This window comes from Bufo gargarizans, chromosome 2 (genome assembly GCF_014858855.1).
Source record: "Bufo gargarizans isolate SCDJY-AF-19 chromosome 2, ASM1485885v1, whole genome shotgun sequence".
Taxonomy (NCBI): domain Eukaryota; kingdom Metazoa; phylum Chordata; class Amphibia; order Anura; family Bufonidae; genus Bufo; species Bufo gargarizans.
In genome coordinates this window covers 224,948,031-224,963,800 of record NC_058081.1, presented here as the reverse complement: position 1 = coordinate 224,963,800, position 15,770 = coordinate 224,948,031, and positions in this window count along the sequence as shown.

Sequence of the window (15,770 nt, the reverse complement as noted above, 5' to 3'; positions counted from 1 at the left end):
GGAGACTTTAAGCCTCCTTCTAATTATAAAGTTACCGTGACAACTAAATAAACAGGGAGGGAGGGCGGGCTGGCAGCAGATCGTCAAAATGTGGCTTGGCAGACAGGGTAACGCTGGCAGCCAGAAAAAAATTATATACCCAACATAACTCCATCCAATAACCCCTTATCTAATTTCCGAACTGTTGTTTGGTTTCCCTAAACTTCAATTACCCAGTCACAATACCCTATAGGGCACCTTCCTAACAAATCCCATGTTACCTCATCCTACCTTGTAACTTAGACTAGTTCTACCCATCTATAACACTTTTCATCAACAAAATGAGGCAAATCCACTATTGGTATAATTCATAATCCCATGCAGATTCCTCTATATAGGAATTTCTTGATCTTTACCTTTGTTATGATTCCTGAGTTGTTGGTCTAAATTCTTAACATTGTGTCATTATTACATGTCAACCCATTCCCTCCGTCACAAAAAATAATAATTGGTAGATGCCCATGGAGCAGGAGGAGTCTGAGGAGCAGGAGGAGGGAGAAAATGTTGAGGCCACTTCCCCCCCAAGATGTTTGCGAGACAGAGGCAACAGAGGAGGAGGCAGGAACTTCCCAGCCACAAGATTCTGCCCCCCCTGCTCCAGAAGAGAAGGAAGAGGTGGTCTATACCCCCCACCAGGAGGGTAAATATGTACACACATTACTATAATTTGGTATACATAACATATTCACAAGCATCCCACGATCCCCCCACCACTCTGCATCTCCGGAGCTGCAATGCACATGTGTAATGAATCTGAAAAATAGCAGCCTTTAGTTAACATGGCTGCCTGTTTAGCTGAGCAGCATTTGCACCCCGGTTCACAAACATTTATGCCTGGGGGCAGGGTGTTTGTTGGACTGTAATAGACTGTACCTCTGCATCAAGTCACATCCCGCTGAGGCCTACTCTTAATGGGCGGCTGTGAAGTGGTTAAAAGTGGCAACTATGAGGCGACACAGAAACTAGTGTAATAAGAAAAATAAAAAAAGGAACATACTCTTAACCAAATAAATAACATACTCTATACTCTATCTGAACTATCACTAAGGAAACCAAAATATAATTAACACAAATATCTATAGTTATTGTATTTAGATCTAAATAGGCAGTGTTTAAACACATACTACACACAATGCACTAATTGTCTTGTAAGTAACCCTAATTGAAATAAATTATATTTTTTGTTTTTTTTCAGTAGTGAACAAGTACATAAAGCACTTAGAAGATAGTAAAAGAGAGTGCATAAATGACGTGGTGGAACTCAAAAAGTTGAAGCATCGCATCAATAATAGGGTGCGGGAAATTGAGGAAAAGCACCTTCTCCAATTACAAAAAATGGACAACATATTATTGGAGCTCAAAAAGTTTTCCTAGAGGCTTGTTTTCTTATTTTTGTTATAAATACCTTTTTTCAGTTTGATAATGTGTGCTTTAGTTTTTTATAACTTAATGTTACGTTGAAATTTTATACGTTTATTTGTAAGGCCCCTTTATTCCAGGGCCAGGACAGACAGCAGAACAGACAGCATTAGGTACATGGTAATACTGTAGTATACGGCCCACACATAACTCAGCAGTGTCAGGACCTACAACAGCAAGTATTGGTAACGGTGGAGTATAAAGCCCACACAGAAGTCATCAGGGTCAGGACAGACTTCAGCATCAGCAGCAGGTAGATGTTAAGGGTCCAGTATAAGGGCTACACATAGCTCGTCCTAACTCAGCAGGACAGCCAGCAGCAGGTTCGAAGTGTGCAGCAGGAATTTGTTCCCAGGAATGTGCCCCTACCAGACCAGGACAACACCAAAAATAAACCAAGACACCTCTGACAGCATCATGTTGTAAGTGTGCAGCAAGAATGGACTAACATGAAAAAAAAATTTGACTTTCTAAAATAATTTGTTTCAATAAATAATTATTTTTTTAAACAACAAGAAAAAGAAGTACAAAATTAGCTACACATGACACGATGCGTTCCGTAACATTTTAAAAAGAACAATCTACAACATTTTAACAATAACTGTCCTTTCTGGCTTATTTTTTTATTTTTTCATGGAAAGCAACTATATCTTTCATTATTTGACGGTTCCTCTTATCCATCCTCCGGACCTTCTTCGAAACCCGCCACAGCAGCTTATGGAGAGCCAATTGATCTTTTAGATGCTCCTTCTGGAACTTGCCCATTCATTGATGGCATTTATAGATTACTGTATGTTTAAAATAAAATAAAATATTAATGCAATTTAGTTTAGCAGACAATTAGTGCATTGTGTGAAGTAGGTGTATAAACACTTCAGATTTATATCAAAATCCAGAGGTTACACATGTTTATGGCCATTATAGTGTTTTTTTGGATTAAAGATAGTTCGGATACAGTTTAATGTTATTTTTTTGGGTAGTTTATATTTTTTAGCTACTTTAGACACTTATGCCACTTGCACACGACCTTATGCCCTTCGAGACATACGGTCCATGAGCATGCCATATGTCCCAGAGTGGCATACATTGTGCACATGGGAGCGCACAGCAGCAGTGGTTACTATGATACTCTCCGCATCGTCCTCCCGTGGGATTATAGTGCTGTGTTCATATGAGTGCAGGACAATCATCACGCGGGTGGCCGATGTGAACAGCATCAATAGTAACCTATGGTTAATATACATTATTGGCATAGTAACCTATGATGCTGCGCGCTCCAGTGCGCACGTTGTATGCCGCTTCGGGACATATGGCTTGCTCGTGGACCGTATGTCTCGGAGGGCATACGATCGTGTGCAAGGGGCCTTAGGCTAAATGTACACGACCATTGTGTGTTTTGCATGGCGCGTAAATGGTGTATCTGAAAAACCCGTAAGGCTTCCCTGTGCATTATGCAATTAGCGTAACTGCCCAGACCACCATTTCAATAACTGCATATTCTTGTCTGCAAAATGGACAAGAATAGGACAGGTAATATTTTAGGCACTACATAACGGAGCTACGGATGGGGACAGCACACGGATTGCAGACCGCATCTTTTTCGGCACCACAGAATTTAATGGGTCCATATCCAACCTGTAAAAATTGCGGCCAAGACATTTGCAGAGGGTCTGGCCTGCTCACCCTTCGACTGCTCCTCTGACTCATGGGGGGGGAGTGCAGATATCAGGGGGGAACTCCAGACATCAGAGGGGGGACTGCAGACATCAGAGTGGGAACTGCAGGCATAAGGGGGGTACTGCAGACATCAGGGGGGATCTGCAGACATCGGGAGGGGAACTTGCAGACATCAGGGGGGGAAGTGGCCAAGACATTTGCAGAGGGTCCGGCCTGCTCTCCCTCCAACTGCTCCACCGACTCTTCATCCATCGACACCTGCACCACGTTCAGAACAGGCCTTTTGGGTCTTCATCGTTTTGTTGATGGAACGGGAAGCCCTGTAAATAATCACACAATGTTACGAATTTAGACCAAAAACTCAGAATTCATAACAAAGTAATAGATCAAGAAATTCAGAGATGTATTGACCTACTTGGGATTATGATTATACACATGGTGTATTTTACTCAATTTGTGGTTTTATATTATGCCAAAACCAATGTTATAGATGGGTAGAACTAGTCGAAGTTACAAGGTACGATGAGCTAACATGGTAATTTGTTCGGAGGATGTGCTATAGGGTATTGTGGCTGGGTTATTGACGGTTTGGTGAACTAAACAACAGTTCTGCAATTAGATAAAACATTCTAAAACTACAACATAAACAAAACATATGTGTCAGTACATTAAACATTATACAGCAGCCTCACTCCATCAGTGAGAGTACTAAAAGACAATTCCATCATAAGTCCAGGAATAGATCAAAAGCTCCTCTGCATGCAGTCTGCTAGATCAAGGAGCAGTCATAAAATGGAGGAAATACAGTTCCAGGTTAAAAGTTACTGCCTCTCACTCCACTCTCACAGTTCTGGCAAGATAATAACTAACTTTGACCACTAGATGGCAGCAACATCAAAACTAACATTTCAGTATAATCTGCAACCGCACATTGCACACATTTACTATGAACAATATGGGCAGAACACTCCCTGTCTGGCATAATTTATTATGTCACTACCTAAATAACTACTGCTATGCAGAAAGAAACATAAACAGGAAAAAGGAATCCTAGCTAGTCTGACATCAAAACTATATTGTCAGTTATAGGTCTGAGATAAATTCTGGCGGTCTCATTTTTTACAATCTTGACCTCCATCTTTCTAACCTCTTCATCCCTGCTTGGAAGAACATTGACAATAAGTCCTACAGGCCACTCGTTCCTGCTCTCTTGGCTGTCCTTCAACAGAACAACATCGCCCACTTTTGCATTTGGGCAATTCTCAGTCCATTTCCTACGGTGTTGCAAATTTGACAGATACTCTCTCTTCCATCTTTTCCAAAAGGTGTCCGCCAATGCATTGTACTTGCTTCCATTGTTTCGCATGAACTTAAGTTGTACTTATGGTTCCAGATGGAGCAGACAAAGAGTTCACCTTTTGAGTCAACAACATTGCTGGTGTAAGGACCATAGGTGTATCTGGGTCTGAGGATACAGGAACTTTGGGCCTAGCATTCTTAATAGCTGTAACCTCTGCCATAAAGGTGCTTAAAGTCTCATGGGTCAAGTGAGCAGGTTTAGTTTGTAGCAACATAGCGTCCAAGATTTGCCTGGCAATACCTATTAGTCTCTCCCAGACACCACCCATGTGTGAGGAGTGTGGAGGATTAAAGACCCATGTACATCCTGTGTCTTGGAGAAAGTCTTGCAATTGTGATTCGCTGGCACAAATGCTAAGTTCTTTGCAGTCTCCTACAAAGTTTGTTCCTCTGTCAGAATGGGGCAGTTTTACTGGGCCACAAATTGAGAAGAATCTCCTCAAGGCATTAATAAAGCTTGATGTCGCTATGGCTTCAAGTAGCTCAATGTGTACAGCTCGGGTGGACAAACAAGTGAAAAGGACTGCCCATCGTTTACTGTCCGCGCTGCCTCCTCTAGTGCGATGGGTTAAAACAGACCATGGACCAAATACATCTAAGCCCATATTGGTGAAAGGTGGTTGAGCAGTTACTCTGTCCTCTGGTAGCTCTGCCATCTTTTGACTTTGTAATCTTCCTCGCAGCTTGCAACAGATGACACATTTGTGTATAACAGCTGATACCAAGCGTTTGCCACCAAGAATCCAGAATCCTACGGATCAAATTGCACCCTCTGTGATGTGTAGCCCTTGGTGAACTACTTGTTCATGATAGTGCCTAACAAGCAGTCGCAATGTGGTGATCATAAGGTATAATGACAGGCTTTCTCTTCCTCTGAAAGTTCAGCAAGAGAAAAACGTCCACCTACTCTCAATAACCCATTTTTGTCTAAAAAGGGGATAAGCCTCCTAAGACAGCTTTGTTTTGGGAATGTCTTTTGTTTTTTTGATGCAGTCAATTTCTATCTGGAAATGTTTGTTTTGAACAGAAAAAACTGTCTTTGCCTGAGCAAGGTCTTCTAGATTGACCTGTTCATGGAAACTTTCCTACCTTCTGACCTGATTGCTGCTGGTTTCCCTCTGGAAGGTTTTAGCGATATGGATGAGTCTGGCTAGGGTCTTAACTAATATCTTCCAGCAAGAAAATCTATCAAAACAATGTGAGTGAAGTGGGTCAGAAGCTTTGGTACTAAAACTTGTAATTTCCGATCTGATTTCAGGGTCAGTTTCGGACTCTATGAGTGGATAAACATTAGCAGTGTCTATCTGCTCACAGTGTGGTTAGTACAGAAAGGATGGTCTTGAGAACCATATAGAGTTCTGAAGGCATGCTGCTTGAGTAGGTATAGTGGCATAATCTGCAGGGTTTAGCTCTGTAGATACATATAACCACTGATCTGGGTGTGTAGATTGCCTGATTCAATTCACTCTGTTGGAGACATACAGATAGAACCTCCTAGTGGTGTTGCAAATGTACCTTAGGACGGTCTTCCTATCAGTGAAGAATTTCACAGCATCAAAGTCAGTGTCTAGTTTATCTGTGATTAGCTCAGACATTTCGACTGCAAGTACAGCAGCACACAACTCTAAACGAGGAATTGTGTGGGCTGGTTTAGGGCTTAATTTGGACTTTCCCATGACAAATCCAACATTATACACATTTTCTGCATCAATTACTTTCAAGTAAGCTACTGCACTTATAGCTGTGGTGGATGCGTCTGAGAAAATGCATAGTTCTTTTCTGCAAGCTGTTGATAGAGATACGGGAACATAGCATCTGTCTATCCTTAGGTGCTCTAACGCTTGCAAGGATTCTGTTTATTGAACCCACTCACTTAGTCTCTCTTATGGAAGCAATGCATCCCATTCACTTTTACCAGATGACAGTTCCTGAACTAAGACCTTACCTCTTATTTTCACAGGTGTGTAAAAGGCTTTTCCTCTGAGGAAACTCTGAAAACAAAACTGTTTCTAGATCCCAACTTAGGCCTAGGATTTTCTGGCGGGGAAGGGTGTCTGTACCTAGGCAAAGATCTTTAAGGTCCTTAGCTCTGTCTGCTACGAGGAAGGCTTCCATTACTTTTTGGCTGTTGGAAGCGATCTTATGAAGACGCAGATTGGATTCTGCGAGCATTTGCTTTGCTTTACTGAGGATGGAAATGGCATCTTCAGGTGTGCTAGCAGAAGCGAGTCCATCATCTACATAGAAATGTCTCAATACAAAGTGTTTGCCTTCTTGTCAATAGCACTCTGCATTTTTCTGGGCAGCCTCTTGCATGCAGTATATAGCGACAGCAGAAGAGGGGCTATTGCCAAATATGTGCAATTTCATTCTGTACTCGTCAATTTCTTTGTCTATGTCATTGTCTTTGTACCAGAGAAAACCTAGAAAGTATCTGTGGTCTTCCCTGACAACAAAGCAATAAAACATTTGTTGCACATCTGCTGTGAAAGCAACGGGGTATTTTCTGAAGCGCATGAGGACACCTAGCAAAGTGTTGTTTAGGTCAGGGCCACTCAACAGTATGTCATTTAAAGAGACTCCTCCAACAGCCGAACTGGATGGACAAATGTCTTTTTCGGCCTTATGTACTATGTTACTATGTTACTATACCCTGCGCTGGAATCAAAAACTATTCTGATTTGGTTGGGTTTGTTTGGATGTAAACACCAAACATTGGTAGATACCAGTGTTCCCCACCTGCTTCAAGTGGTCCTGCAACTTCAGCGTGATCATTGTCTAGCATCCCTTTAATGAATTCAGTGAAATCTCTTTTCACTTTTGGCTTCTTCTGCAATGTTTTGCTGAGTGAATGCAAACGCTTCATGGCTTGCTCCCTGTTTCTAGGCAAAACACGTCTGGGTGTGCTAAAGGGAGAGGGGCCACACAACTGTGATTGTCATCTTGGTAAGCCTCTCTATCCATAATCTGCAAGAAGGTCTCATCTTCTATAGAGAGGGCCTGTTTATCATCATCTTTAGTTTTCTGGAACACTGTAATCCCTAGATTGTCTGTCTCAATGTTGGAATTGACTTCTTCTTTACCATATAGTGTAGAAGAGTCACAGTGTTGTGTTGACCTGTCAAAGCTTTCCTTGACAACAAAGCTGTTGTGACAGGGACTGAGAAGGGATGTGCGTCCATTTGTTAACACTGACGTCTTTAAAGTGTTGATGTTGTCAGGCTGGTGCACTGTCCCCAGGTAAACTTCTCCAATAATGACCCACCCCAGGTCCAGTCTCTGTGCATAGGGGGCATTATAAGGTCCATTGATTTGCTGGCGCATCTTGTGTACCTGAAGGATGTCTCTCCCAAGAAGTAGGATAGAAACATTTAGCTCAACAGCTGGGATAAGGTGAGCAATTGAGCGGAGGTGAGCGTAGTGATGGGCTACTTCTGGAGAGGGAACCTCAGTTTTGTCGTTAGGTATCATGCCACACTATATTAGGGTAGGAAGTGGGAACTGCATTTTCTTATTGAAGGATTCAATGATAAAGTCAGTAGCTCTTCCCTGTGGTTTCAATTTTCCCCGCACATGTCCTTAGACATGTATGAAACTGCACTTGCCTTAAGGTTAAAGATATCAAAGAAATCTGACTTTGCAAGGGTTCTGTTGCTCTGCTCATCTAGCACTGCATACATTTTCACTGCCCTTTCTCTCTTGCCAGTGGGATACACAGTCACTAAACATATTTTAGAGCATGATCGTGCACTCTTGCCTTGTCCACATACTTCAGTGCAATTAGACATTACTGAGGAGAGTGGGGTCTCTTGTTGCTCCCTGCCCTGATCTTTCCTGGGTTCTACAGTCTCTAATGGGGTAGGAGCAGGGCCAGGGTGCAAATCTGCAATATGTCTCTCACTGTCACATTCTGTACATTCTACTGGTATTTAGCAGTCTTTGGCAATGTGATAAGTAGATCCGCAACACTTGAAACAGATGCCGTTTTGTTTAAGGAAGGTCACCCGCTCTGCAATGGGTTTGCTTTTAAAGCCTTTGCATTTCTTTAGTGGATGTGTTTTTTTGTGTATTGGGCAATGTCTATCAGGGTTTTTCTATGGTGTGTACCTTGTTGGTGCTTTTGTAGTCTGTGACTTCTGAAGTTAAAGCTTTTTTTTGTGTGTATACAGAGGTCCTACCGTGAGGTCTGTGAAGTTTCTCAGGTCTGGGTGATTGACTGCCACTGGTGGTGAAGGCGAAACTGGGATCACTTCAGATTTTCGCTTGCTGTCGGACAAACCTAGAAAACACAGAGAAAGGGGGAAAAGTGATTCCATAATCTTCTTTGAATTTACCTCCCACAGACATCCACTTGTCTTGCAGATTTGAGGGTAGTTTCTCTACTAGGGGATTAGTGCCTCTAGCTGTATCCAGATATAAAAGTCCTGACAAGTAGCCATCCTCTTTGGCATATTCTATCTCTAGTTGAAGATGACTTAGTTCTTGTAGCCGCACGTTGTCTCTGTAGCCCACCTTGGGAAAGACTTCAAGTTTTTTCAACGGTGCTCCTTCTATTACCTCTGGGGATCCATACATTTCTTCTAGTCTTTTCCAGGTCATGTTGAATCCTGCTGCAGGGCGCATCAGTAAGGTGAACCAAAACTAACAAGTGGAGAATAGTATAAAAAATGTAAATTTATTGATAAAATACAAAGGATGGAGCTACTACAGAATTACAAGAGTACGGAGAACTCAGTAAGGTTCTGGATGTACTCACGTGTACGATCTGCAAAGAATAGAGGTTTTTCTGGAACCTCTGAGTCTTTATTGATTTTTCACTTCCTGACCGACTTGTTCCCATGTAGGCAGTGGCCTCTGCTATAGCAACTGCAGCCTGTCGCTGCAGGATGAGCAATTTTGATTCTAATTCCGTTTCTTCTTGTGCTATGGCAGCTTGCCTAGCTGCTCTCTCTTTTGCTAGGGTAGCTTCCCTAGCGGCTCTCTCTTGTGCTAGGGCAGCTTTCTGGGCTGCTAACTCCTGCATCATCATGGCTTCTTTTTCTGCGTACTGTAGCTGGATGTGGGAAGCTTCTGCCTTGGCACAAGAGCTCTAACTGCTGAGGAACTTGCTGAGGACATCTTGCTAACCTGTGAAAATCTGGACACATGCGACTGTGTATCGTCTTGCTGGGCACTGGGAATGTTCTCCCTGCCTTGTGTCTGTGTCAGCGGTAGCGTGTCATCAGCCTGGTACTTTGTTCCTGATCTTAGACTCATGCTGCAGTAATGGTGTCTCAGGTTATTCCAGACTGCCTCGTGGGAGTCCTTTTACTGTTCTGCTTCGCGTTATTGAACTGTTGTATAACACTAGTCAGACAGCATAACAATAATTCAGAAGTCAAGAAACGTGGGACATTAGATGTGTATGTATTCTTTTTTTCTGAAAAACTTTGTAAAACTACAACATAAGCATAAACAAAACATATGTGTCAGCACATTAAACATTATACAGCAGCCACACTCCATCAGTGAGAGTACTCACAGACAATTCCATCATAAGTCCACGAATAGATCAAGAGCTCCTCTGCATGCAGTCTGCTAGATCCAGGAGCAGTCATAAAATGGAGGAAATACAGTTCCAGGTTAAAGGTTACTGCCTCTCACTCTGAGGAACATACCACTTCCTGTAAAGTTCTGGCAAGATAATAACTAACTTTGACCACTGGATGGCGGCAACGTCAAAACTAACTTTTCAGTATAATCTGTAACCGCACATTGCACACATTTACTATGAACAATATGGGCAGAACAGGGTTATTGGATGGTGTTATGTTGAGTAAGTTACTTTTGGTGGCTGCCAGCGTTATACTGTCTGCCAATCCACATATTCATGATCTGCAGCCTTCCAGCCCTCCCTCCCTGTTGACTTAGTTGTCACAGTCACTTAGGGGGGTTAAACTCACTTGCCGATAGGTGGTGACTGGTGAGCGGACTTGATTGTTAAATTCTATTTATCCACAGTTTATCACAGATCTATTCAGCGGTTAATGTTAGTCTTCCATGTAAAATCAACAGTTTACATCACTAATGTCTGATCTCCCATACCTTCCCCCTATTACAATCTTAACTTCTCATATAGCATTGAATTTTTGGTTCATGAGGTGAATTTACTGATTTGTGTGTATGTGTGTATATATATATATATATATAGATCCATGGAAAGATTCAGGCAGCACTCCCTTCAGTGCAAATATAGCTGTGCAGGTGCCCGCGGTGGTCCCTCGATATGGGACAAATTCAGTAGAAAAGGAAAGTCCGCAGCACTCCTTTAAGTAAAAAAGTGTAATTTATTCACACATGTCAGACAACGTTTCGGTCCTCTCACAGGACCTTTTTCAAGTCAAGTGAACAAAAAAGTGCATAGTGCAAAAATAAATACAGCTCTACAGCATGACACAATCCATTATCAGCCAATAGAGTACTAGTGCACTCCCATTCATGGGTGGGCTACAATTCATATAATTAACTCCATCTGTTACCGTACATACCAACATCAATCGGAGTATATCAGTGATACATTCAATAATAATCCATCATCATATGTGTACATAAGTGTATATAATAAAGTGAACCGTGCAATTTAAAAAAGTCCTTGACTATGTTACCTTGCCGCAGGCCTGATGGAGAACCGAAATAGCTTGTGGAGAAGGCGTCTCTACTTGTATCGGAGCACGCCACTCATCCGCGTCCACTGCTCCTTACTGCGCATGTATTCAACCCCCTTCTGTTCACACAGCCTCTAATACTCCTACGTCGCCTCTACGGTGGAAACCAACGCGATGACGTACGGCTGATCACGTCCAGGCGCCGCGCACAAACAAATCCGCGTCAGCGCATAGACAGATCGTCCGCGCCCCATCACGAGTCCATATCCACCATCTTACTTCAGGCACTGTTTTTGGGCAATAATATCATGCCTCCATAACACCCATATTTATCTCGTCTCCATCAAAAAAGCCCGGCACTGGCAAAAAGTCAGCATACATATATATCTTTAGTTCAAACAAATCATTGTAGCTTCCATTTAATTCACCGCATATAGAGAGCAGACAACATCAGAGTATAGGCCATGTAAAATGGGTATCTAGCTAACCATTCCTCCTGTCACCCTAAATTCTACATTTAACCCTTAGGGTTTTAGGGTATCCAGCCGAAAGATCCACCTTAACTCAGTTTTTTTTTTTTTTAGTTTGCTTAATCGATCACCTCCTCTTTCCAATGGTTTAACATGGTCTATAATCATAAATTTCAAGTCACTTTCTTTATGATTTTTTTCGGCAAAATGCTTTGATACAGGCAGATCTCTTCTTTTATTCCTAATGGATTGCCTATGGTTATTTAACCTAGTCTTCAGATCGCAAGTGGTTTCACCAACATATAATTTTTTGCAAGGGCACCATAGTACATATATCACCCATTACGAATCACAGGTGAGATAATGCCCTATATCAAAGGTCTCGCCCGTGTCTGGATGTGTGAACGTCGATCCCTTGACCATCTGTTTACAGTTCACACATCCCAGACACGGGAAAGAGCCCGTGCGCCTTGTTTTAAGAAACGTCTGTCTAGATTGTCCTTTGTCTGGTACTTTGGAGTGTACTACCTTATCCCTGATGTTGCCTGCTCTTCTATATGCCATCATCGGCAAATTCTTAAATGCAGCAACATTTGGGTGTCCACTACTCAGTAAACTCCAATGTCGCCTCACTATTTTTTCAATTTCGGGACTCAACTCGTTATATGATGTTACAAACGGCAATCTATCATTAGTTTTTCTAGTTTTTGGGGTCAACAACTCATCTCTGGGGATTTTTTTAGCCCTTTCTGCATGTCTTTTTACTAACTTTCTGGGGTATCCCCTGTCTATAAAAGATTGTTCCATATTTTTCATTGCTGAGCACATATTTTCATCTTTATCAACAATTCTCCGCACCCGGAGCATTTGACTAAACGGCAGAGAATCTACCATCCTTCTTGGATGCCCACTAGTGAAATGCAACAATGTATTCTTATCTGTGGCCTTAATATTTAAGTCCATATGTACCTGTTCATCCTCAATATATACTTGTGTGTCCAAGTATTGCACCTGGTCAGTCGATGCCGTTAACGTAAACTGGATCTCCCGGTCAAGGGAGTTCAAGTGTACGTGAAAGTCCATCAGCTGTTCCATGGTGCCACCCCAAATGAGGAAAATGTCATCTATGTATCTCCACCACGACAAAACTTGATTGAAGTGGGGAGATACATAGACGAGACGTTCCTCAAATGACCGCACAAAAATATTTGCATAAGTGGGCGCGGCATTAGAGCCCATCGCCGCGCCCATCTTTTGCAAAAAGAATTGTCCCTGGAACACAAAATAATTGTTCCTCAAGGACAATTCCAACAATGCCAATATGAATTGTCGTACTGGAGCGGGATGCTCTGAGTGTGCTAACATCTCCGCTACAGCCGACAAGCCTTTATCATGGTCAATCGAGGTGTAAACCGACACTATGTCAAAGGAAGCTACAATCGCCCCCTTTGGTACCTGCATCCCTTTAATCTTGGTGATGAAGTCTCCGGTATCCCTAACGTACGATCTAGCACCCATAGCATATTCTCTCAGTATCTTATCCAAGAATACATTGATGTTAGATAGTATCGAGCCCCTACACGAGATTATCGGCCGACCTGGAGGGTCAACCAACCTTTTATGTATCTTTGGTAATGCATATATCGTGGGTGTAACCGGGGACTTCACCACCAAAAACTCCTTAAGTTGTCTATCAATAATGCCACTCTGCATCGCCATAGTCAAATGTGCATCAATTTTCCTTGCAATGTCGAACCTGGGGTCCCTGGCCAATGGCTCGTAGACGCCAGGCTCGCTCAATTGCCTTCTTATCTCATTAACATATTGAGTGGTGTCCATTACCACGATCCCACCACCCTTGTCCGCAGGCTTGATGGTGAGATCGGGGTTACTGGACAATCCCTCCAATGCAGACATTTCCTGTGTCGAAATGTTTGGCCTCATGTACATACTGGGATGAGTGCTTTTTCTCAACATAGCTACATCTCTTTTGACAAGTGGAACAAAATCACTTTTTAAATACAAATCAAACTGTTTCAAAGTAAGTTGACCATAGGCATTGCCAGCTTCATTAGCATTCACATTTGTGGCATCAGTGGAACCGGAGTCGAACCACACCCTCAGTTTGAGATTCCTGAGGAGGCGGTTCAAGTCCAGTTCCAACTGAAACCAATCCGGCCTAGCCTGTGGGCAAAAGGACAATCCCTTATTCAGGGCTTTCAATTCATGCTCAGTCAATGTGTGGGATGAAATGTTAACCACCACATTCGATTCTATTTTTTCTTGTTTGTATTCATCTGTTTGGAGTTGTTGGTCCTCGTTAATCTCTGCGCTCTGGTTTTTCCAGGCTCTTCTATGTCTGAGCCCTCCCCGTCTCGTGGGGCGTCTCCCATAGCAACTCGCGGGCCTAAAAAAGTTCCAGATTGACTAGAATTGAAGTCGTCATTGGCATCTTTGTTTCTCACCCATTTGTTGGTTTCTTTATTGCGTTTAGGTGTTTTTTTAGGTAAAGTACCCCTGTCCATACGCCAGGGTTGCTCCCAGACATATACATGGCCAGACGTATAATCACTCTGATCTCTGTGCCATTTTGATCTTTTGACCTCCTCCAGGTCTTTCCGCATTTTATCCAAAAAAGATCGTTGTTTCTCTAGAAATGTGTCAGCCTCATTAGTGGACACAGTTGCCTTCAGCTGTTGTTCAGTGTCCTGCAATTTACTTTTAAGCACGACCATTTCCTTCTGAGAAAACTCAATATTGAGCAACATAATGTCCATCGCATATTTATTAGATATGGCTTCAAAACGTGCTCTAAAATCACCATCTTGTGAAAACATATTCGGCTTTAGGCGGGATCGCATGCCCCTTGGTATGCGTTTGCTTTTATAGTACTGAGCCAACGTCAGTGTATGTAGCTCAGTAGATAACAATTTTTTCGACGTGCCTTCATACTCCCTCTTGATATTAATAGCGGAGGGTACATTAAGGAAGGCAGCATCACCCTCTACATTTCCCATAATCCTCTGTATGTCCACATCACTATAGGCAAAGACATGTATGTCACTGTCCCCATGTTGGGACGTACTACCTTGGATGTTGGTAGGGTCGGGTACACTTGAACTCCCTTGACCGGGAGATCCAGTTTACGTTAACGGCATCGACTGACCGGGTGCAATACTTGGACACACAAGTATATATTGAGGATGAACAGGTACATATGGACTTAAATATTAAGGCCACAGATAAGAATACATTGTTGCATTTCACTAGTGGGCATCCAAGAAGGATGGTAGATTCTCTGCCGTTTAGTCAAATGCTCCGGGTGCGGAGAATTGTTGATAAAGATGAAAATATGTGCTCAGCAATGAAAAATATGGAACAATCTTTTATAGACAGGGGATACCCCAGAAAGTTAGTAAAAAGACATGCAGAAAGGGCTAAAAAAATCCCCAGAGATGAGTTGTTGACCCCGAAAACTAGAAAAACTAATGATAGATTGCCGTTTGTAACATCATATAACGAGTTGAGTCCCGAAATTGAAAAAATAGTGAGGCGACATTGGAGTTTACTGAGTAGTGGACACCCAAATGTTGCTGCATTTAAGAATTTGCCGATGATGGCATATAGAAGAGCAGGCAACATCAGGGATAAGGTAGTACACTCCAAAGTACCAGACAAAGGACAATCTAGACAGACGTTTCTTAAAACAAGGCGCACGGGCTCTTTCCCGTGTCTGGGATGTGTGAACTGTAAACAGATGGTCAAGGGATCGACGTTCACACATCCAGACACGGGCGAGACCTTTGATATAGGGCATTATCTCACCTGTGATTCGTCATGGGTGATATATGTACTATGGTGCCCTTGCAAAAAATTATATGTTGGTGAAACCACTTGCGATCTGAAGACTAGGTTAAATAACCATAGGCAATCCATTAGGAATAAAAGAAGAGATCTGCCTGTATCAAAGCATTTTGCCGAAAAAAATCATAAAGAAAGTGACTTGAAATTTATGATTATAGACCATGTTAAACCATTGGAAAGAGGAGGTGATCGATTAAGCAAACTAAAAAAAAAAAAAACTGAGTTAAGGTGGATCTTTCGGCTGGATACCCTAAAACCCTAAGGGTTAAATGTAGAATTTAGGGTGACAGGAGGAATG